Source organism: Oryctolagus cuniculus, chromosome 10 (assembly GCF_051225735.1).
Source record: "Oryctolagus cuniculus isolate XC-2025 breed Fujian yellow rabbit chromosome 10, ASM5122573v1, whole genome shotgun sequence".
Taxonomy (NCBI): domain Eukaryota; kingdom Metazoa; phylum Chordata; class Mammalia; order Lagomorpha; family Leporidae; genus Oryctolagus; species Oryctolagus cuniculus.
In genome coordinates, this window is record NC_142876.1 from 122,881,574 (window position 1) to 122,904,640 (window position 23,067).

The 23,067-nt window shown below is 57.1% G+C and overlaps 1 long non-coding RNA gene across 4 annotated transcripts; it reads right to left on the reverse strand.

Moving 5' to 3' along the window:
* Positions 1-1,197: 1,197 nt before the first annotated feature.
* Positions 1,198-16,927, reverse strand: LOC103352097 (uncharacterized). 4 transcript variants are annotated; one of them, XR_016214484.1, is made up of 4 exons: positions 16,797-16,926; positions 15,234-15,400; positions 9,887-10,006; positions 4,846-5,089 (listed from the first exon to the last, which is right to left on the reverse strand). It is a non-coding gene; the product is annotated as an uncharacterized LOC103352097 (long non-coding RNA). The 4 variants fall into 4 exon arrangements; XR_016214486.1 differs by lacking the exons at positions 4,846-5,089; positions 9,887-10,006 and adding an exon at positions 1,198-1,333; XR_016214487.1 differs by lacking the exons at positions 4,846-5,089; positions 9,887-10,006 and adding an exon at positions 2,543-2,775 and having other exon boundaries at positions 16,797-16,927.
* Positions 16,928-23,067: the final 6,140 nt, after the last annotated feature.

The window sequence follows — 23,067 nt, forward strand, 5'->3', positions numbered from 1 at the left end:
CCTCCAGTGGGAGTGGCAGTGTCTACCTCTCCTGGTGCCCACAGGTATGGCCAGCCCTCTGCTGGCCCCCAGAGAATGCCCTTCCAGAGCCCAGCATCTGATAAGCAGGTCCCCTTCCTGTGACTCGGCCTGAAGCTGGGCACACACGCTCAGATGTCTCAGGCAGCAGTCCCCTGGGCCCCAGCCTCCCGGGGTCCGGGGGAAAGCTCTCTCCCTGGGTTTAGCCTGCAGACAAGAGCTCCCTACCCCAAATCTCGCAGCGTGGGGGTAGGGGGAGGGCTGGACGCCTCCCCAGAGCCCTTTCAGATGCTGGCTTTCCTGTAGTTTCCTGCCCAGGGTCTGTGACAAGGGGACAACGCCAGGCACAGCAGCCGTGCCGGGAACTGCGGGCAACATGCACACCCTCCCCCTGCAGCCCACCCACCCCCACTGTCGCACCCTCTGCCTTTCATATCTTCTCCTTGGACATCGTTTGCCTATATTTTGTTGAAGCCCTAAAGCGACCTTTGACGGCAGAACCCAGAGGCAGGTCTGGAAAGGTGTGATCTAACAGCTCATCCGCCCATCCCCCCGAAGGTGTCACAGGGAGTCCACCAGCAGGTGAGCCTGCCTGCAGGTGAGTCCCCCCACCCCACCCCATCCCGCAGCAGATGAAACCCCACTCACTGTGCCCGCAGGGGGAGGCCGGAACTGGGCAGCATGTGGAGGACCCTGCAGAGTTTAATCTGCTGCCAAGTCAGCTTCAAAGCCATTAGCATAAAAACCCCCTGTGCAGGTGCACAGGGCAGGCCACAGAAGTCATGAGAATGGCACCGCGTCTCCCACTGAGCTGTGGCCTAAAATAATCTGAGGCATGGAAGCCCGCCTGCAGCGGAAGATACTCGCATTCCAGACATAAGTGCTGGCCTGAGAGGTATTTTTATAAAGCCATTTATATCAGGCTGGCCCACTTCCCATCCAGCTCCTTGCTGCTGCGCCCAGGAATGGCCCCAGTCCCTGGATTCCTGCCACCCATGTGGGAAACTGGCATGGAGCCCCAGGCCCTGGGTTCCTCAGGCCCAGCCCCCACCTCATATCCAAGTGACCAAGTCGATGGAAGCCTACTTGCTCCCTCTCTGACTCCACCTTTCAAATAAACAAATCTGAGAGAAAAGAAAATCAAAGAAGGAAGGAAAGAAAGGATCAAAAAGATAATACACACATTCCATTAAAAAAAAAAAGACCTGCATTGTGGCACAGTGGACTAAGCCTCCCCTGCAGCACTGGCATCCTGTATGGGCACTGGTTCGAGTCCTGGCTGCTCCTCTTCTGATCCAGCTCTCTGCTGATGCACCTGGGAAAGCAGCAGAAGATGACGCAAGTCTTTGGGTCCCAGCATACACATGGAGGACCTGGGAAAAGCTCCTGGCTCCTGCCTTCAGATGGGCTCAGCTCTGGTCATTGCGGCCATCTGGGGAGTGAATCAGTGAATGGAAGACCTCTCTCTGCCCTTGCCTCTCTGTAATTCTGCCTTTCAAACAAATAAATAAAAATTAAAAAAAAATTTTTTGTTTAAAGCAGCTTATATCCTGAAGAGCCTGATGGGTGTGGAGGCTGGGAACAGCCCAGACGGGCCTAAGGCAGGTAGCCAGCGCCACCCTCAGCACAGCTGCCCCCGCGGCAATGGCTGTGGGTGACCCGTGCATTGTCCTTCCTCGGCGGCGGCGGCACTAGGATCAGGCACCTGGATCAGGCTCTCATTTGCGCGAGTCTCTGGGCTGAGCACTCCAGTCCACGTCCTAGAGCCCTCACCCCGCCTATCTGGAGAGGGATGGAATGCTCCGGAGTTCCAGATGCCAGCCAGGGCCCAGGAAGCCAGCTAACTCACCCACTGTTGCAGTTCAGTTTTCCATTTCAAACACTTATTGTCATTATTACAGGCAAACAGCCAGAGACAGAGACGCACACATCTCCTCTCTTCTGGCTCATGCCCTAAATGCCTGCAACAGGCGGGCCTGGGCCAGGTCAAAGCCAGAAGCAAGGACCTCCATCCGGGTCTTCCTGGGGGGCAGGAATCCAGGTCCTAGAGCCATCATCTGCTGCCTCCCAGGGTGTATGTTCCTAGGCACTGGGAGCTGAGCCCAGCCTTCAGCCCAGGCACTCTGATACGGGATGTGGGTGTCCCCGGTGGCCGAGCAGCTGCCCCCAGTCACAGTTTTCTGTAGGATTTTGCGTTGGTTTACAAACATGTTGTCTGAGTGCATGCACATGTGTTTATATGTATTTTCTGTTAAGGGGGTTTTCTAAAGTGACGCAAAGTACAACGTGCTACCCTGAAAGTCGCCCTTTGGCACTGGCAATAGTGTAAGCACACTTGTGTCAGGATTTATGATTCTGCCTCATTCCATGGACCAAAACAGTCTCTATAAACCTCAGTTTCTCTGTTATCAACACGCAAAGTTAATCTCTATATGCAAAGCACCTGGTTAGCACTCAGTAGGTCCTCAAGAAATCACAACTGTTGCTGTCACAATCAGCTATCACTAATTAAGATGCACACGGGTTTGCCATGAGAGGAGTTGCATTTTGTTTGTTTTAATTTAATGTGGTTGTCCTAAAGCAACTAAAACCTGCCGTGTGGGTCCAGCGCTGTGGTGCAGCGGGTGAAGCTGCCACCTGAAGTTCTGGCATCCCATATGGGCTCCAGTTCGATTCCCAGATGCTCTACTTCCGATCCAGCTCTGCTATGGCCTGGGAAAGCACTGGAAGATGGCCTAAGTGCTTGGACTGCTGCACCTGCATGAGAAACCCAGAGAAAGCTCCCAGCTCCTGGCTTTGGATTGGCACAGCTCCAACCACTGCGGCCATCTGTGGAGCGAACCAGAGGATGGAAGACCACTCTATCCCTCCCTCTGCCTCTGCCTCTCTGTAACTCTGCCTTTCAAATAAATAAATGAATTAAAAAAAAAAAAAACCTGCCACGTTCAAGCTGCCTGCCAGCTGTCTCTGGGTGTTCTGCTCTGAGGGCTTGGCTGTTGTGGGCTCCAAGAGACAAAGGAAAAAATAGACAGCTGGGAATGGATGTTTAAGGGACTATAATGAGGCTCAGAGAGGCAGAGACAATGCAAAACAAGTGAAACCAAGAGTCAACCTGACCACAGAAGATGCAGAGAGAAGGCTCTGCCCGATGCACACAGCTCTGGAGACCCCTGCTGGGTTCACAGAGGTCCACCGAGCAGCACGAGAGCCATGCGGACACCTGTAGTCCCCCGACAGCCCCCCGCGGTGCTCCTGCTTTATGAACCAGTGAAGTGCCGTTTGCTCCAGCGGTACAGACTGCAAACTGAAGCCACTGATCTTTTTTTTTTTTTTTTTTTTTTTTTTTTTTGACAGGCAGAGTGGACAGTGAGAGAGAGAGACAGAGAGAGAAAGGTCTTCCTTTGCCGCTGGTTCACCCTCCAATGGCCGCCGCTGCAGCCGGCGCACCACGCTGATCCTGGCAGGAGCCAGGAGCCAGGTGCTTTTTCCTGGTCTCCCATGGGGTGCAGGGCCCAAGCACCTGGGCCATCCTCCACTGCACTCCCTGGCCATAGCAGAGAGCTGGCCTGGAAGAGGGGCAACCGGGACAGAATCCGGCGCCCCAACCGGGACTAGAACCCGGTGTGCCGGCGCCGCAAGGTGGAGGATTAGCCTATTGAGCCACGGCGCCGGCTCGCCACTGATCTTTAAGCTGCTACGCAGGTTCTCATTGCTCAAAGGGTCAGAGATTCTGGGTGTTTCCATGTAGAAATGGATGTGCCGTCTCCTGGTAGTTTCTTCTTATCCCCCTGAAACTAAGCAATGACCTCAGAATCTTGCAGTTGGAGCTTGAGTTAACAAACATTTATCAAGTACACAGCACGTGCCAGGTACTGTCCGAGGTTCTTGGGACAGCGGTGAAGAAAATCAAAAGAAGAGAAAAAGCCCTTGGAGTTTCTACTTCCTGTGGAAAAAGCCACGTTGCTGATGATCTGTTTTTGGAGCAGAGCAACCTTTCTATGGCATACACAGTAATTTAATAACAATAAAAATAGCAATTCCTTATGCTTGCTTAACCAATACGAATTGCCTCATGATGTGAGTTAGAAGCGATTTTACGTCTGCATTTCTGAAATTGAGTTAGAACCTGCTCACAGCCCCACACGTCAGCATGAGAAGGGCATCCGGCACGCACTTGTTGCACTCTCTCTAGCTGGGTACATCAGGAATCCTGGGGGGACCGCAGGACCCTGGCAGTCTCAGCTCCCACCAGGAGGGGTCCTAATGCTCCAACAGCTGTTGTCATCATGGCCGTAAGTGAGTCACTCACCACAGGGATGACCCGAGATTTCTAACTGTGGGTGCAGCACAGGTGCCGGCCGATCAGAAGACAGCCAGCTGGGGCACTGGGTGTGGGCATCTGGGGGATGAACCAGAAGACGGATGAGCTCTGTCTCTGCATCTCTGACTCTGCCTTTCAAAAAACTAAAAGTAAGTAAATAAGAAGGCTCTATTCGTTGATTCTGCAAATATCCCATGAATTTTAAATATGTGCCAGGTCAGGAGAACGAACACTGTGCTCCTGAGGTCATTATGGCTGCAGACTGAAATGCAGTGTGATGGGTGCTACCTAGGAGAGAGACCACTGGGTAGCTTTTCACAGACACAAACACACACACGTGTGCACACACATGTTGCATAAACACGCACGTGCATACACATGCATATGTATGAGGAGTCTTCAAAAAGCCCGAGGAAGATGCATACTATGAAAACACTGTTCAGGGATTTATTTCAAAGTTTTTCTGCACCAAATAAACTCACCTTTTAATTCCATTTTTCAACAACTTTTTGCAAAAAAAAAAAAAAAACAAAAGCTTTATTGATTTATTTATATGAAAGGTAGAATGACAAGAAGAGAGGGAGGGACAGAGAAAAGTCTTTCATCTGCAGGTTCACTCCCCACATGCAAGAGCCGGGCTGAGCCGGGCTGAGCCAGGAGCCAGGAACTCCACCTGTGTCTCCCATGGAGTGGCAGGAACCCAAGCACGTGGGCCATCATCCTGAGGCCTCCCAGGTACCTAGCAGAAAGCTGAATTGGAAGCTGGCAGTCAGTGCTTGAACCAAACTCTGATGGGGGATGTCCCAAGTGGTGGCTCAACCAGCGCACCAAAATGCTTGCCCATCCACGTTTTTTTTAAGCATTTTCATATTTATATTATATATTCACAGATTGAAATATGGATTTATATTTATGAATAGCTTTGCATGCCATCAGTAGCCACGGTCCTTTAAGCATTCCTTGAACATTTACTTAACACGACTGAGTATATTAGCTAAATGCAGATGGTTGTGTGCCCAGGCACGCAAGGAATCGTTCATTTGTTTGTATGAGTCCATTTATATGACGTTCAAGAGGAAAAACTGCTCCATGGTGACAGAAACAAGACCAGTGCTTATCTTTGGGACATTTTGACTCAGAGGGAGCTCAAGGGGAGACTCTTTGAAGCTACATATTCTAAACATCTTGATTTGGGTGATTATTCCCAAGAACTTTCAAAAGAGGAATTAGCCGGCGCCGCGGCTCACTAGGCTAATCCTCCGCCTAGTGGCGCCGGCACACCAGGTTCTAGTCCCGGTTGGGGCGCCGGATTCTGTTCCGGTTGCCCCTCTTCCAGGCCAGCTCTCTGCTGTGGCCCGGGAGTGCAGTGGAGGATGGCCCAAGTGCTTGGGCCCTGCACCCCATGGGAGACCAGGAGAAGCACCTGGCTCCTGGCTCCTGCCACCGGATCAGCGCGGTGCGCCGGCCGCGGCGGCCATTGGAGGGTGAACCAACGGCAAAGGAAGACCTTTCTCTCTGTCTCTCTCTCTCACTGTCCACTCTGCCTGTCAAAAAAAAAAAAAAAAAAAAAGAGGAATTAGACACATTCCTGCCCTCGTCTGCTATCATCTACTTGGAAAAGCAAAGATACATTAAAATTCACCATGGTGGACAGCAAAATGTGCTCACGGTGGTGAGCTCAGATCGGACATCTGGCCCTCACTCGCCAGCGGCCTCTTGTCCTGCGAAGCAGGAGTGCGTAGTGCGGGGCAGGCCTGTAGCGTGAGTTGGGGGAATCCCTCAAGTGGCACTCTTAGCGTGGGGCAGAGCACCCAGAAGACGTGAACAACTTCCAACGCTTCCTAAAACCTCTCACCGTCATGGCAGCCTGCAAGTCTCAGGCGAGACTTCATTTTCCTGGTACCTGCTTCCTCTCAACCGAGCCCTGCCCTGCCTGCAGCCCTGACCAGGATCAGCTACTCACGCAGCCGCTCATCTCACCCCAGGGACAACAGGGCCACGCAGTAATCGGCAGCACTGCAGGGACAAGTGCGGGCAGGCCTTCACCCCGCTCCTGTGGAAGCCACCTCCTTCTCAGGTCTCTGTGGCACAGGGAAACTTCCCACCACCTGACACGGCCGCCGGCCATCTTGTTCTGTGGGCCGGGCCTGTCTCCCCCTCTGTGGTCATCGCACAGCGAGGACTTCTTCTAATTAACGGACTTGGTTTTTCATGTTGAGGCTCACAGCAAAACAGAGGGGAAAGTACAGAGTTCTGCATATCTGCTCCCCCACACAAACCACCTCCCTGGTCAAGAGCACCCCCAGCACCAAGTGCTGTAGCACAGCAGATAAAGCTGCCACTCACAACACTGGCATCCCATATGGGCGCCCATTCAAGTCCCACCTGCGCCAGCTCCCTGCTAACGGCCTGGGAAAAAAAGCATCAATCAGCCCACGTGTTGGCGCCCTGCACCCACATGGGAGACCCAGATGAAGCTCATGGCTCCTGGCTTAACCCTGGCCCAGGCCTGGCCATTGCACCAATCTTGGGCATGAACCAGTGGATGGAAGGCCTCTCCCGCTCGCTCTGTACATCTTTCAACTAAAAAAATAAATCTTTTAAAAAAATTTTTCAAAGAAGAATATTCCAACCAGAGTGGTCCATTGCCATGAGGGAGGAAGCTAGGCTGACACCAAGATTACCACGGCCACGGTTAGCATGAGCTTCACCCTGCAGCTGTGTGTGCTGTGCACCTGGGGTGTGCCCGTCACCCACGGTGCTGTGCAGCTGGGGTGTGCCCGTCACCCACGGTGCTGTGCAGCTGGGCAGGTGGGTATGCCTGTTTCCCATGGTGCTGTGCAGCTGGGCAGGTGTGTGTGCCTGTCACCCACGGTGCTGTGCACCTGGGCAGGTGGGTGTGCCTGTTACCCACGGTGCTGTGCAGCTGGGGTGTGCCTGTCACCCACGGTGCTGTGCAGCTGGGCAGGTGGGTGTGCCCGTCACCCACAGTGCCGTGCAGCTGGGCAGGTGTGTGTGCCCGTCACCCACGGTGCCATGCAGCTGGGCAGGTGTGTGTGCCCGTCACCCACGGTGCCGTGCAGCTGGGCAGGTGGGTGTGCCCGTCACCCACGGTGCCGTGCAGCTGGGCAGGTGTGTGTGCCCGTCACCCACGGTGCCGTGCAGCTGGGCAGGTGTGTGTGCCCGTCACCCACGGTGCTGTGCAGCTGGGCAGGTGTGTGTGCCTGTTTCCCATGGTGCTAGAAGCAGGCAGAACAGTTTTTCTGCCCTAAAAACCTCTGCTGCTCCACCTGCACATCCCTCTCCACAGCCCCGGGGACCCACTACCCCCCTTCACCGTCCCATTTTTCAGATGGTCACGGCAGTGGGATCATCAGCTGGGACTTCAAAGGAGGCTTCCGTGTGCAGCTCCTGTAATATGCACTTCCCATGAAGTGGGGAAGTGGACAGTGAGAGAGAGACAGAGAGAAAGGTCTTCCTTTGCCGTTGGTTCACCCCACAATGGCCACTGCGGCTGGTGCACCGCACTGATCTGAAGCCAGGAACCAGGTGCTTATCCCATGCGGGTGCAGGGCCCAAGCACTTGCGCCATCCTCCACTGCACTCCTGGGCCACAGCAGAGAGCTGGACTGGAAGAGGAGCAACCAGGACAGAATCCGGCGCCCCGACAGGGACTAGAACCCGGGGTGCCAGCGCCGCAGGCAGAGGATTAGCCTAGTGAGCCACGGCACTGGCCCCCATGAACTTTTAAAACAGTTTGCTATTTCTTAGAGAGCCTGCGCAGACTGAGCCCTATCTACTGTCTCACTCCCCACAAAACGCCCGCAGTGGCTGGAGGGGGTGTTGAAAGCTGGAAGCTGTGAACTCTACCTGACTTCTTAAGCCATCACCACTACCTTCCAGGGTGCACATTAGCAGGAAGCTGGAGTAGAGAGCCAGAGTGGGGACTCAAATAGGGGACACGTTCCCCTAGCCAGTGTCTTAGCCAGAAGGCAGAATGCCCTCCCACTCCCCACCCGGTGAGTGACTGTGCCGAGGTGCGGGCAGAGTACCCTGGGACTGCCAGCCAGAACAGCCATGACTACCCCAAGGGCACCCAGTGGGACATGGCACGAGGGACAGGGGCTGTCTGCGAGGCTGATGTCACAGCGGGAGGCAGCCACTGCCACGCCAGGCTGAGTGATGGAGGGACAGGGGAAGATACACACAGACCCTTCTTCCACCCTCTGGCCTCCTGTGGGGAGGGGACTCAGGGACCGGTCCAAGGAGGTCAGCTTCCCCGTGCAGGGTAGGACCCAGGAGGGTGGAGAGAGCTGGGGGTGGACAGGACACTGAATGATGGGCATTTCCAGCTCCCATAGGCACAGTCACAATTGGTTCACCACTGAAAACCGTTTTCTTTTTATTCTGATTGACATCTGACATTCTGGGGCAGGCTTCTGGTACAGCAATGAAGTTACAGGTCTGAATGCTCACATCCCATATTGAACCACTTGGGTATCAGACCCAGCTCCACTTCTTTTCGTTTCTTTGTCAAGATTTATTTTATTTGAAAAGCAGAGTAACAGAGAGAGAGAGAGGGAAAGAGATCTATCCACTGGTTCACTCCCCAACTGGCTGTGATGCTAGGGGCTGCATCAGGCAGGAGCCAGGAGCCAGGAACTCCACGCGGGTCTCCCACACGGGTGGCAGGGGTCCAAGTATCTGGACCTTCCTCTGCCTTCCTAGGCACTTGAGGAGGGAGCTGGATCAGAAGCAGAGCACCCAGGACCAGGCCAGCCCTGCAACATGGCAGGCTGGCAACATAGGCAGCGGCTGAACCCACTGTACCACAAATGCTGGTCTCCCTTGCTCCACTTCTGATCCAGCTTCCTGCTCACGTGAACCCCAGGAGGCAGCGGGCGATGGCTCCAGTGTCTGGGTCCCTGCCACCCATGTGGGAGACCTAGATGGAGTTCCAGGCTCCTGGCTTCAGCCTGGCCCAGACCCGGCTGCTGTGTGCATTTGTTGCGTGAACCAGTAGATGGAAGATTCTTCTCTCTCCCTGCGTTTCTATCCATACATCAGAAACTGTAAAACTTATACACATTTACAGAGCACGGGGAGGCGTTTCAGGGTGTATGTGGTGTGACGATCACAGCAGGGTAATTAGCAGACCCATCACCTCAAACACGTACCACTTCCTGGTGAAGGGAACGCTCAAATCCTCTTCCGGCCATTCTGCAGAGTGCATTACTGGCCGCTGAAGTCACCCTGTGGAACCCAGGACCCATTCCTCCCACCTCACGGTGTCTCTGCACCTGACCTCGCCTCCTCTGCCCTTTGCAGACCCTGGTGGCCTCTCCTCCCCTCCCTGCTTCCCTGGGCTCAGCCTCTTGCTTTCCACATGACAGTGAGGTCACGCTTGTGCGTCTTTCCGGGCCTGGTTTATTTCACTCAGCACGATGGCCTGAGAGTTGATTCACTTTATGAGAATGACTGGTTGGCCAAGGAGGAAGCAGGCTGGGCCCTCCATCTCAGTACCATTCTTAGACGCAGACAGCTTACGGTAAATGTTGCTTTGGAGTGAACAACTTCTCCAGTGAAGACGCAAGCTGCCTGGTCTGTTCCCCGAGGCGACTAATCAAGAGTGTGGACATCTCTGAGTGACCGTCTGATGGCCCCTCTCTAGAAGAAGAAACGCACACGAGTAAAACCGAGGAACGAGGGGCTGCCTACACAACGAGGGCGTTCTTCCCCTGACAGGAAGTGACACCCGGTGGGTAGGACAGGGCCACTTTCTGTCACCGGGCAATTGTCACTCAGCCGGATCAGAGACGAAAACAGACCTCAGAAAGGAGAACACCTGGAGTGAAGGCTGAGCATGGCTTGCAGCTGAGATGCCCGTGTCGCAGATGGGCTCAGCTCGGCTCCTGATTCAGCCACCTGCTAGCAAGTGGGTCCCTGACGCCCACGTGGGAGACCTGGATCCAGTGCCCTGCCCTCAGCTTCGGCCCCAGTTAGAGGCCATTGTGGGCTTTTGGGAATTGTGTATGTGTGTGTGTGTGTCAACACACACACACACGCAGACTCAAGTCCTGGTTCCTCGGAACCCCTGCTCTGTGGGCTGCACACTCAGGTGCAAGCCCGTGCCTGGCAGGATTTCACCAAGAGCCCACATTTCTTCTGTGGATGCCATGGGCCTGGTGCAGGGCTTGGCAGCTGACCTGGATGGTCTCACTGCCTCCCGCCCACCCTCCCGGGAGCTTCCTGCTTTCTCCATCTTACAGAGGAAGTGTGGAAGGTCAGGGAGACACCAGGCAACATGACACCTGTGGGAAGCAGACTCAAACTCAATGCCGTGGGAGTCTCTGTGTGAGTCTCCATCTTGAGATGAAAGCCGGTTGTTCTGGTGGAGCCGAAGGCAGACCCTGGTGCCCGGCTCTCCCTCGCTAACCACGGCCTCACCCAGGCCACCCGGGGCGCACACCTCAACCCTCCACCCAGGCCAACACTCACCTGACGGTTTATGAAACTTCTAACCACCAACCTCAATAGCAGAAAAACAATTCCACAGTGCTCAGACACTACCGACTCCCCACTGTCTCTCCTCCTCAGAGGAACCATATGCAACTTTCCATGGCTGTCATCGACACACATGTAATGTCATCTTTGGCTCTTTAACTTACGTCTGTTTTCTGTGGACATTAAAACCCAGACGTAGGACTGTGCCGTCCTCACTCCTGCCTGTTCTCTTTAGGGAGCACTTCAATTCAGTACCAAGTACTTAGAACCTCCTTAGCTGTGCTCCATGGACGCCTGGCTCCAGATGATGTTCACGGGTGTCTTCACTAAAAATAGGTTGTTTCTCTTAAAATTTGTACCTACTTATCATTTCGTTTGAAAGGTTGAACAACAGTGGGGGTGGGGAGGCAAAGGCAGGAGCCAGAAACCCAGTCCTGGTCTCCCACATGGCAGGCAAGGACCCAATGACCACAACCATCACAGCTGCCTCCCAGGGTGCACGCTAGCTGGAAGCTGGAATCTCAAGTGCAGCCGGGAGTTCCACCCAGGCACACTCAGGTAAGGGATGTGGGCACCCTAAGCAGTGGCCTAAGCAGTAGGCCCACTGCCAGCCCCAATTTTATAAATGCCTATAACTCTATTTACATTACACACAAAACACTGTTCAGGAGCTGGGGCACAACACACCTAAACCCCTCCCCAGGACCCTCTTACCCCCCACGCACATCCGAACTGAGATGCAGGCAGGTACACAAGACAGCACACGCACAGCACATGCAGCAAGCTGCCTGCCCACGGGCCCTCTGAGGGGAACCACGAGCAGGCCGACAGCTGGGGATCCCAGCTGACTGAACGCTGCCCTGGCTTGGGCCCGCCCAGCACTCTTCAGAGACAGCTGCGCTTTGCACACAAGGGAACGCACACCGCAGTCACCTGGCCATGGCCGTGAGGACCGTAACTCAGGTCTCCCTAAAAGCTTTGCAGAAATCTCTGTGACGACATCGTCTGGTCTGGCAGCCCAGGTGTTCTGTGCTGCTATCTCACAACCAACGAAGCACAAGCGAGCTCTGCGCCCGCTCGCGGTGGACAGCTCAGGCGTCGTGGGACAGGGCTACGGCGGGGGAGGGGGGCATTCGGTCTCCTCTGAGGTCCGCAACAGATCAAAACCCACTTGCCGGAGAGGGGCGACTCATCTCCGAGGGACAACACGCAGCGCTCCCAAGGGCCGGGTTTCTCTGCAGTGGTTCTCCTGCGGGGGCCTTTCAGCAGCTCCAAGCAGTGTGGGCCTGTCACAACTCTCACGAGCTCCAGGCTCTGCACAAAGCTGACCACTGTCTGGGTGACACAGAACAAGTCTGGGCTCTGGCAAGGAACCCCAACCCCATGCACTCGCCCCGGGCAGAGGGACGTGGATGGGGTGGGCAGGGCCGGCTGCAAAGGTCAGCTCAGGGCATAGGGCCGGGTATAGACGCGGGCCTGAGGCAGCCACCAACTCCTCCTGCTGATCTCACACACACGCACTGGCTTACACGGGCACCAGCTTCTTCCCCTTCCCCGTCACCCTTCCATCTCACCCAAGATGCCTTAACACCGCCTATCCCTGTCAGGGTTCCGGTTACAGAGCAGGAAAGGCAGTGTGACTCACTCGGACCAGACAGTCCCCAGGCGTGCACACAGAACTCGGGGGCCCCTCACACGAACGAGAGAGCCGCACTGGGAAGAAAGGGGGTGTGCTTCCACCTGTGCGAGAGAGCCCCGCCAGGGAGGGGCCGGCACGGTCTCGCATGTGGGAGAGACGGTGCGTGACGTCCTGACACACAGCAATTCTCGGGGTTTAACAAGAGACACTGAGTATGAGACGGGAGAGAGGGAGAGGAGTGCGCACCCATGTGGACTCACAAATCACCCGCGTCCACACGACACACTTCAGCATCCCTGCAGAGCAAGCGGCTCCCACGGTTCAGAGGCGCTGTGCCTCGGCAGCGCCGTGAACCACCACAGCGCGCTTCTGGGCTGCGCCAGCGGCAGAGGTGTCCCGGGGATGGCCAGAGAGGCTGGCTCTGTGCACAGACAGCCTCATCATGCAGCCGGCAGGTGCAGATGAGGCCGGCACGGGCGGAGAGGCTTCTCCTGAACGTCGCGCACACACCGTGCGCTGGAGAACCTCCTCTGCCCTCCGGCTTCTGCCCCGCAGCCCCTCCCCACCGCGGGAACGCGGTCAAGGACCGTACCAGCCAGGACCTAAGAAAAGGCTGGGGCGTCCTGCAAGTGCTGATAACGCCAGGCTAGGGTGTGCCCCCGCAGCCGTCCTCGGGCTGGTACATCCCCCACAGGGCCACGGCCAAGCTGGAGCAGAATTACGAAAACTTAAAAGTCACGGGGTAGAAAGGAACAAGAAGTCACTGAAGCTGCAGTAGAGACAAGTAATGCCCCAAACATCTTACACACTGAAGGTAGCTGTGAGGAAGTGGCACTGCGGAGTAGCTGAGTGCTGAGGAGCAGCTGTGAGAACACAGCACTGAAGAACAAATGAGAGGATGCAGCCCTGAGGAGTAGCTGTGAGGACACAGCAGAGAAGAGCAGCTGAGTGCTGAGGAGAAGCCATGAGGACACATCACTGAGGAGTAGCTGAGCACTGAGGAGTAGCTGAGTGCTGAGGAGAAGCCGTGAGGACACATCACTGAGGAGTAGCTGAGCACTGAAGAGTATCTGTGAGGACATGGCACTGAGGAGTAGCTGAGTGCTGAGGAGCAGCTGTGAGGACACAGCACTCTGAGGAGCAGCTGACCACTGAGGAGTAGCTGAGTGCTGAGGAGCAGCTGTGAGGACATAGCACTCTGAGGAACAGCTGACCACTGAGGAGTAGCTGAGTGCTGAGGAGCAGCTGTGAGGACGCAGCATCCTGAGCAGCAGCTGCCCACAGTGGGAACACATCCCTCCTCACTTTGGCTAGGCAAGCCCATGTGACCCATGGAGGCCAATGGAGTGGGAACAGAAGTGACTGTGTCATACCCAGATCAAGGCCATGAAGGGGAGCCTGTGCCATGTCCCCTCTCCCCTTCCCCTGGAAGCAGAAGTCGATGGCAGAGCCATGATCGGAGACAAGTCTGGGACCTGGAGGCACTGATGGGACTGCAGTGGGCACGGCCTCATCCGAGTGCTGCAGGACAGACACAGGCGCTGTCCAGATCCGGGGTGCCACACCCACTCATACAGCCAACCACGCACCAGAAATACAGGGGGAAGCAGCACTGCACCTGGGCGCCATGTGGTCCAACAGGTGAGCAGCCACCTGGGCTACCTGCATCCCACACCGTTCTGCTTCCAACCCAGCTTCCTGCTGATGTGCGCCCTGGGGGCAGCAGGTGGCGGCTCAGTACTGAGTCCTTGCCACCCACACGGGGAACCTGGGTTGGGTTCAGGGTTTTTGACTTCAGACTGACCTGGCACCAGCTATTGTGGGCAACTGGAGAGTGAACCAGTGGATGGAGAATCTCTCTCTCTCTCTCTCACTCTCTCTCTCTCTGTATGTGTATATATATATGTATTTGTATATAAAATGAAAATGAATAAAGTAAAATTGTTTTCAAAATTGCCTCTCTACTAAACATGCACATTTTTTCTGGTCATTACTCCCTAGCTCAGGGGTGGGGAATCTTTCTTCTGCCAAAAGCCACTGAGTATTTGTTAACATCATTTGGGGGCAATAGAAAATTATCAACTTAGAAATCATCCACCCATAATTTTTTGAATCTTGAGTCCTGCCAACGGTTGACTTGGTGGGGCCAGACCAAGTGACTCTGTGGGCCTCATACAACCGTCGGGCTGGATGTTCCCCACCTCTGCTCTAAGAAGTAGGGTCCAACAACTCTTCACATAGTATGTATTTACATTGCATTAGGTATTATAAGTAACCTAGAAACTAAAGTATAGACGCTCCTGTATATGCAATGTGATTACAACCCAACAAACCCAACATACGTTCAAAACGTCATAAACTGAGAATACATTTAGGGGCTGCCATTATGACATAGCAGGTTAAGCTGCCGCCTACAATACTGGCATCCCATATGGGCACCAGTTCATGTCCCAGCTGCTCCACTTCCAAACCAGTTCCCTGCTGATGCACCTGGGAAAGCAGTAGAAGATGCCCTAAGTGGTACTTGGGCCCCTACCACCTATGTGGGGGACCCAGGAGGAGCTCCTGGCTTTGGCCTGGCCCAGCTCTCGTCATTATGGTCATTTGGGGCCTGAACTAGTGGATGGCAGATCTCTCTCTTTCTGTAACCCTCTCAAACAAATAAATCTTTTTAAAAAAAGATTTACTACGCCTCACCTAGTGAACACGTGGCGGAGCCCCGCTTACCTTAAACATGCTCAGAACACTCACCCTGGTCTGCAGTGGACAGAATCACCTAACACACAGGCCACCTTGTAACAGCGCTCAACCTGTCATGCTGAAGGCAGCACACGACCGGCAGTGGGGCTGACAGGGAGACGTGCCCAGCCACCACCACTCAGCACCGCGAGAAGGCAGCGTACCACACAGGGCTGGCCCTGGAAAAGGTCAAACAAAGTTCGGCACCTATGCAGTGCGGATTGCTTCTGCACCATCATAAAGTTGGAAAATCTCCCACTGTTGTAAGCCAGAGGGTATGGGTTCTTTTTTTTTTTTTTTTTTTTTTTGACAGGCAGAGTGGACAGCGAGAGAGAGAGAGAGAGAGAGAGAGAAAGGTCTTCCTTTTTGCCGTTGGTTCACCCTCCAATGGCCACCGTGGCCGGTGCGCTGCAGCCGGTGCACCGCACTGATCCGAAGCCAGGAGCCAGGTACTTCTCCTGGTCTCCCATGGGGTGCAGGGCCCAAGCACTTGGGCCATCCTCCACTGCACTCCCGGGCCACAGCAGAGAGCTGGACTGGAAGAGGAGCAACCGGGACAGAATCTGGCGCCCCGACTGGGATTAGAACCCGGTGTGCTGGCGCCACAAGGCGGAGGATTAGCCTGTTGAGCCGCGGCGCCGGCCAGGTATGGGTTCTATGAAAACATCACGCCCTTTACAGAAGGGACTGGAGCTTCCTCAGAGTTGGCATCCACAGGGGATGGGGTGGGGCTGGTGCAGGAACCCCTCTCCTTAGGTAACTGGGGACTCCTACAGTCATTTCTACTGCACTGAACCATCGAGATTGGGAGCCTGGGCTGGCACTGTGGCCCAGGCGTAAAGCCACTGCCTGCAATGCCGGCATCCCAGATGGGCGCTGGTTCGAGTCTCAGCTGCTCCACTTCTGGTCCTGCTGATGGCCCAAGCCCCTGTGGCCCCTTGACCACACCGGAGACCCGGAGGAAGCTCCTGGCTCCTGCCTGGGCATTGTGGCCATGTGGGGAGTGAACCAGCCAATGGAAGATCTCTTTGTCTCTCCTCTTTCAACTCTGCCTTCCAAATAAACAAACATAAAAAAAGAAAAAAGAATTGGGGGTCAATCCTGGTATTGACCAGCACGTCCCTAACTGACCCAGAGGCCAGCTCTCGCCCCCTAACTCCCTCCAGTGTTGGGGCCCTCTTCGGAACGCCTCTCTCCTGCCTGCTGGGAGACGGGCAGCGGGCACCACCAACAAGCAGCGGCCCAGAGCAGGGATCGCCAGTAGGCCTTCTGCGGGCCTTGCTTTCCCCGCCTGTAGAATGGGCGCGGAAAGAGAACGGCCATCGCCCGACCCGTGTGGTGACGTCACCACACTGACAGTGCCGTCACCCAGCCACTGCCCAGGCGGGAGGGCCTGAGGGGCCAGGACGACGCTCCATCAGGTGCCCACACCCAGGGTCCCCGCTGGATACAGGATCCCGGGGAGGGCGAGGGCAGTGTCCCTCGCCTCGGCCGCGCCCGGCGCCCATGGGCGGGAGCCGCGGTCTCCAAGGCGCACGGGGGCAGAGCGCGGTGGGAGTGCTCTGGGTCCCCCACCTGGCTCTCGGCCAGGCAGCGAAGCCCCCCGCTGCCAAGGAGACGACGACGCGAACGCCTCAGGACCTGGGAGAACGTTCGGCCCCGAATTAAGCCGGCGGGGCGGGGCCGGAAGTCCGCCTGCCCCGAGCCGCCACGCCGGCTTCCGGTTTCCGGTCCAGCGCCTGCGCGCCTGCCTGGCCGGCTCCTTCCCCACCCGTGACGATTTCTGCTGAGTCCGCCGCCGCCCGCCGCCCGCCGCCCGCCGCCCGCCGCCCGCCGCCCGCCGCCCGCCGCCCCCGCTTCCGTCGGGGCTGTCCTCGGCCGCCGGCGCGAGTCCGGGGCGCCCCCTCCCTTGTCCACACGCCGAGGTTCGGAAAGGCTAACGCGGCAGTGTCGGGCCGGAGCCGCCCCCGGGAGAGGCGCATGGCCGGGAGTCGCGGCCCGGAGGCCTCTCCGCGCGCTGTGCTCCCGTCTGCCCTGACTTCCAAGTGTTGACGTCAGAGTCGATCGCCTCAACCCAGAAAATGTCCCCAGATCCCGCCCTCACACCCAAAGCGAGGATGGACCCCTCCCCACACAAAGAGGAAACGGGGCGGGGGACTCTTCAGGGTGCGCCAGAGGGTGTCTTGTGTTTCCCTTGTGCGCGGACTCTTGTCTGACCACCAGGAGGAAAATGTGCTGAGCGCAGGAGAGGCCTCCCACGGCACACACGCACTCGCAGTGCCCGCGCACACACCCCCACACGTATGCACACATGCACAAGCACACGCGCGTGCGGTCACATAGGCGTGGGCACTGCACACGTGCACACCCACACACGTATGCACACACAAGCACACACGCGCGTGTGAACACATAGGCGTGGGCACTGCATACGTGCACACCCACACATGTATGCACACATACACACGCGTGTGCAAACACAGGCGTGCCCACCACACACGTGCACATGCGGACACACGCATGCACACTTGCACACGTGCACGCACACACTCAGGGCAGGCAGCTGTCACGCAGGCGCAGCACCTCTGCACGTTCTTCCCGCGAAGCCTAAATCCATCTCCCGTCTGCGCACCCCGGCCTCTCCCTCTGCTTGCCTTCTGTGCCGCGGATCTCCCCTGGAATGGGTCTCCTCTTTCACGTCAGGGCAGACGTGGTCTCCATGGCGCGGTGCTGCAGGTTCTTCCTGGTGCCCTAAAGGGACACGGTGGACCCTCCGCCCACGTGCTCCTTCCTTCGCGGCACTCACCTCTCTCCCTCTTCGGGGGTCTCCTGTTCTTCCTAGTGTCCGGAGCACAGGCCTGAGGGGTGGGTCCGGGTATGGAGGGGGTGGAGTAGGGGCTTCGGCCATACCCCGGTTTGTGCCTGAGCTGGTGGACAGGGAAGGAACCGGATAGGAGCAGGGGGCCAGTCACTAAGCCCTGGAGTCTTGGTGGCTCTGTCAATGCCATCTCCTGCCCCTAAATCTCAGGATGCTCCTGTCTGAAAGGCAGACGCGAGGCCACCATTCCCACTGCCACCAGGCAAGGCAGCGTGGACGGGCAGCGTGGACGCTCCGGGCATGTCCCCTCCACCCTGCCCAGCGTTTGAGGTGCCTGGCCTTTCCTGGCTTTCCGTTGCTCCTGCTGTGTTCTCTACAACCCCACTGCTAGGGAGAGGAGTTAGGAGGAGGAGAGACCTGCGTTATTTATTCAGGAACTTCAGCCCTTAAAAGCAGCCATTCAAGGCAGAACTTAGTATTCTGGGTTTCTCAGCCTTCTCAGATCTGCCCGAGACAGTGCTGTGCCCAGCTGACCCCCTCATCCCTCCCACAGTGATGATACTCTCATACGGGGCAGTTGCTGGGGCGGGGCAGCGCTACGGCGTAGTAGGTGAGGCCTCCGCCTGTGGTGCTGGCATCCGACATGGGCATCCATCGAATCCCGGCTGCCCCTCTTCGAATCCAGCTCTCCCCTGAGCAGTGGAAGATGGCCCAGTGCTTGGGCCCTGCACCTGCATGGGAGACCTGGAAGAAGTCCTGGCTCCCAGCTATGGATCAGCCCAGCTCCAGCCATTTGCAGTCATTTGGGGAATGAACCAGCAGATGAAAGACCTTTCTCCCTGGCTCTCCCTCTCTGTAACTCTGCCTCTCAAATAAATACACAAAATCTAAAAAAAAAAAAAAAAAAAAAAAGGCAGCGCTCTGCTGTGCGCTCTGGCTACTTCTTGTTTGCTCCACAGCCCCTCGGGGCACTATGTGAGACGCTCACGGAGCGCTGGGTCTGACCGCCTGGTGTCCTGTGGCTGTCTCAGAGCAGGAGGCAGCCTCCTGGGGAAGGCGCGGAGGGCAGAGAGCAGACCGGCCTTTCCTGCCCCCTGGAAAGACACACAGTCACCCTCGCAGGGGTGAAGCGGAGCGTAGGGTCCAGTTCACCAATCCGAGGGTTTGTGAGCACCTGCCGGGCCTGGGCTCGTTGATTCCACTCTGCTTGCAGGTGGCTTCCGGGACGGAGCCGCGATCCCCACCAGCTCGCTCTGCCTTTGACTTTCCCTCTCGGCAAGCAGGGAGCACGCCAGGCCCCCGCGTCTCCTCTGTCTTCCCTTTTGCACTCACAGCAGAAGCGTAACGAACAATTCTGGGCGGGGGGAGCGTGTGTGGACCCCAGCACCCGTTTCTTGGCTCCCTAGTACAAGCTGTGGGTGGTGCGAGTTGTTTTCCCAGGTGGTCGCTCGCAGACTGTAGGTGGCGTTCTCATCCCCACTGCACAGGTGAGGAAGTGAGTCCTTGGAACTGTGTTTTGTCATAGAAGCCCCTAGCCGGGGGTGAATGGTTTGAGCTTAAACTTAGTCGAGTCGTGCCAGCCGCATTTCCACCGTTCAGCAGCCACGCGTGGCTGGAGGCTGCTGCAGAAATTTCACTGGACACGCTGCTGTACCGTCTAGACTGGGAGAGCACCAGCCACTCCAGCAGGAGGGAATTCCAGTCCGGCTGGCTCTCTGCTCCAAAGCCAGGCTCGGCCCACGCTCCTGCCACGCCCACGGCGTCTCTGGTTTCAGATCAGCCCTGGCCCTTGTGTCCGTGGTGTTTCCGTGGCACTTCACTCCCTGCTCCTCGACTTAGGACCGAGTTACTCTGAAAATGCGCGAAGCCGGAACGCCCCAGCTCAGCCGTGCTGCACAGCGCAGGGCCTCGCCGGTTGTCTGCCTGGCGTAGGAGGGGTTCGGCCCGCGTGTTGTTGGCTTGGGAAAGGTCCAGATTCAAACGTCAAGCGTGGGTTCCGCCGAATGTGTTCCTGCTTTCACGCCACCGTGAAGCTGAACATCTCGTCTAAGCATAGTGTGTCCAGGGCTGTCTGCTCTGGGTCACCTAGAAACGTCTTCCTGCTGTCGGGGCGCGCTGGACAATGCTAAGAAGTGGCCAGCAGGTGGCGTGCACGTCCCACGGGTCCGCAGCTGGCGTCTCCTCGCGGGCTCCAGGAAAGGGATTTTACGGCAAGACAGGAACTGTGCTTTCTCTTCTCTCCCTTGGCCCGCCTCTGGGTTCTCTTTCCGACCGCTCAGATGAGGGTGTTGCCCCTGGAGAAGGCAGCCCCTTCTGCTGCCAGCTCCCGTGGCCGTGACCACACATACCTGTGGGTGCCCTCCTGGATTCCCCGTCACCCACCGCCACGTCCTGCAGGCTCGACCTCCTGGAGACATCACGGTCGTTCACTGCTCCTCTCTGTCTGGTCTCCACGCTTCGACCTTTGTCCCTTTATCACCGCTTCGCTTTAGCCACGGAGCGAACATCTGAAACCCAACGAGAGCAACTCCTTCCCCTTGGAATGAAATCCGACCTTCTTATGGTGGCCCACAGGACCCTAGGAGGCCTGGCCCTGCCAGATCTGACTGGCACCTGACGCCTCTCTGGCCAGTCACTAAGCCCTGGAGTCTTGGCGGCTCTGTCAATGCCATCTCCTGCCCCAGGGCCTTTGCAGGATCCAGGAGCCGGTCCAGGGGTCACATGCACGGAACAGCCCTCCCTGACCTATCACCTAAGCCTGCACCCTGACTCCATCCTTCCAGTTCTCACTCGTCCTGGACTGCAGGTGGCACCGGCACTGCTTCCTCCTGCTCTGCTTGCCCACTGTTGGTCCCTCATGCCCCAGTAGCAGCTCTTGTTCCCCGCTGCACTGTGGAGGCAGGTCTGGGAGGGAAATACACAGCCACGAAGCAGACAAGCAGACCTGAAGGTGCGTGTCCCTCTCCTTGCCCGTCCCTGTGTTCTTGCCTCGGGCTCCTTCAGAGCCGTGCCGGTGCCACACCTGCTCACACGGTCAAGTGGCTTCCCGAGCAGTGATGGGACTCGGGCCTCCTTTCATACGCTTAATAAATGCGTGAAGTTTGTCACACGCTCGTGAGCCCGCGCCCCACCCTGCTGCACACACCTGCCAGGTACATGGTTCACGGCGTCTGGTGTAAGGAAACCCATGGTCACGGCTAACAGTCACGCCAGCACACTGGACTTCCAGGGCGGGGTGGGAGGGATGGGAGGGATGGGGAATGTTCAACCAGAGAAATCAGTGTGGGCTCGCTGGCCCGTCCAGCCACGTCCACTCTGGGGTGCCTGGAGGGGGCTCACCTGTGCATCTAGCCGGGCCCACACTGAGCGCTCCGGGCCCATGCCCCACCGACTTGCAACTCTGACTGCCCGCAGGGGAGGAGGTGTCCCCGTCTGCTGCAGTAGACACTTCTGTCCTGCTCAGGCTTGCGTGATGCACGTGTGTCAGCCCCCTCCAACCCACCCGCCCGCCATCCGCTGTGCCAGGCGCTGAGTGCAGAGACAGAAGCAGCTGCCCTGCCTCGAGGGTCTCCCCAGTGGTGGCCAGGAGCACCATCACCCAGCTCGCTCTCCCCGCTGGGAGGCTGGAATTTGGTTTGCAAAGCTCCTCACAGAAGCAAGCCTCTCAGGGAACAAAAACCTGGCCAGTTCTCCCATGGCCACGGGGCGGGGGGGGGGGGGACGCTGAAGCCCCTCTCGCCTTTGAAGATGGGGCTGTAGTGGGTCCAGCACGCACCCCCGTTGGCCTCCTTTCCCCGGCACTGTCATCCTGAGCTCCATGACAGTCTTCGTCTCGTAGAAGATACGCTTTGGGAACGCTGTCTTCATAGCTGGTGGAACCTGCCCACACGGTGATTTCCAAGTCAGGATGCATCCCAGCTGTCACCCAGAGGGCAACGCAAGTCTGCAGTGCAGCGTGGCTCTCACCGGAAGCGTTCAGGCGTGACGATGACTGTACAGGAGATGGCGAAACGGGTCACACGCTTGCCACCTACTTTTCACGAGCACATCTGGGGATCCCAGCAGTGAGTCAGGCTGCAGCCGAGCGACGTGGACCCTCTTCCTTGAAGTTTCCTGCTTTTAAATAATACTTACAGGTACACGTAAAATCATGGGGCCAGGCTTGGGGCCCTGTTAAGTCACCACCTGGGACGCCTAAGTTCCCGACGAGAGTGCCTGGTTCAAGTCCTGGCTCTGCTTCCCATCCGGCTTCCTGCCCTGCACAGCCGGGGAGGCAGCTGCTGGTGGCTCCTAGGGTTGGGCCCTGCCACCCACATGGGAGACCTGTCCTGGCTCCTGGCTTCGGCCTGGCCCAGACTTGGCTGTTGTGGGCATTTTGGGAGTGAACCAGCAGATGGAAGCTCGCTTCTCTGTTAGTCTGTCTCTTGGTCTCTCTTTCAGTTGGCTTTTCAGATAAATAAAAATAGGTCAATAAAACTTCAGAAGTGTTCCATGAATGAAGTAACCACGGATGACTACAGAAAGACCGCGTGGCCCAGGCGGCTCCAGGTCCGAGGCGTCCTTGTCAAGCCCCGGGCCCTGGTTGGGCTCACACGGTGGTAGCATTTCTGGGAAGCCCAGTGTTTGTGCCGACATAGAAACAAACAGTTCAGACGAGGAAAAGTCAGTTTCCCGGCCCCACTGTCTGGTGGGACGTTTCAGTTCTTCCACAGGAGGACCTGAGACTTCCCCTCCCCGGCCCCACCCCCACAGTCCTGTGACCACCAGAAGCACACACCCCTAAGGGGGCGTCACCTCAGGTCTGAGGCTGGCCACCTGCCGCCCAGCTGGGAGTCGGGGGCCAGTGGCATGCATGGGTGGTTGGGGCGGGAGGTGCTGGCACCTGCAGGAGAGAACTGAGCCCTCATCTTTGAGTAGTGGGTGCACCCTGGGCACTGGGCGAAGCTGAGCCCAGCAGCAGCTGGGAAAGACCCGGTGACGAGGAGAATCTGGGCAGGAAATGGCTGCTGTGAGACCAGCAGGGCGCGC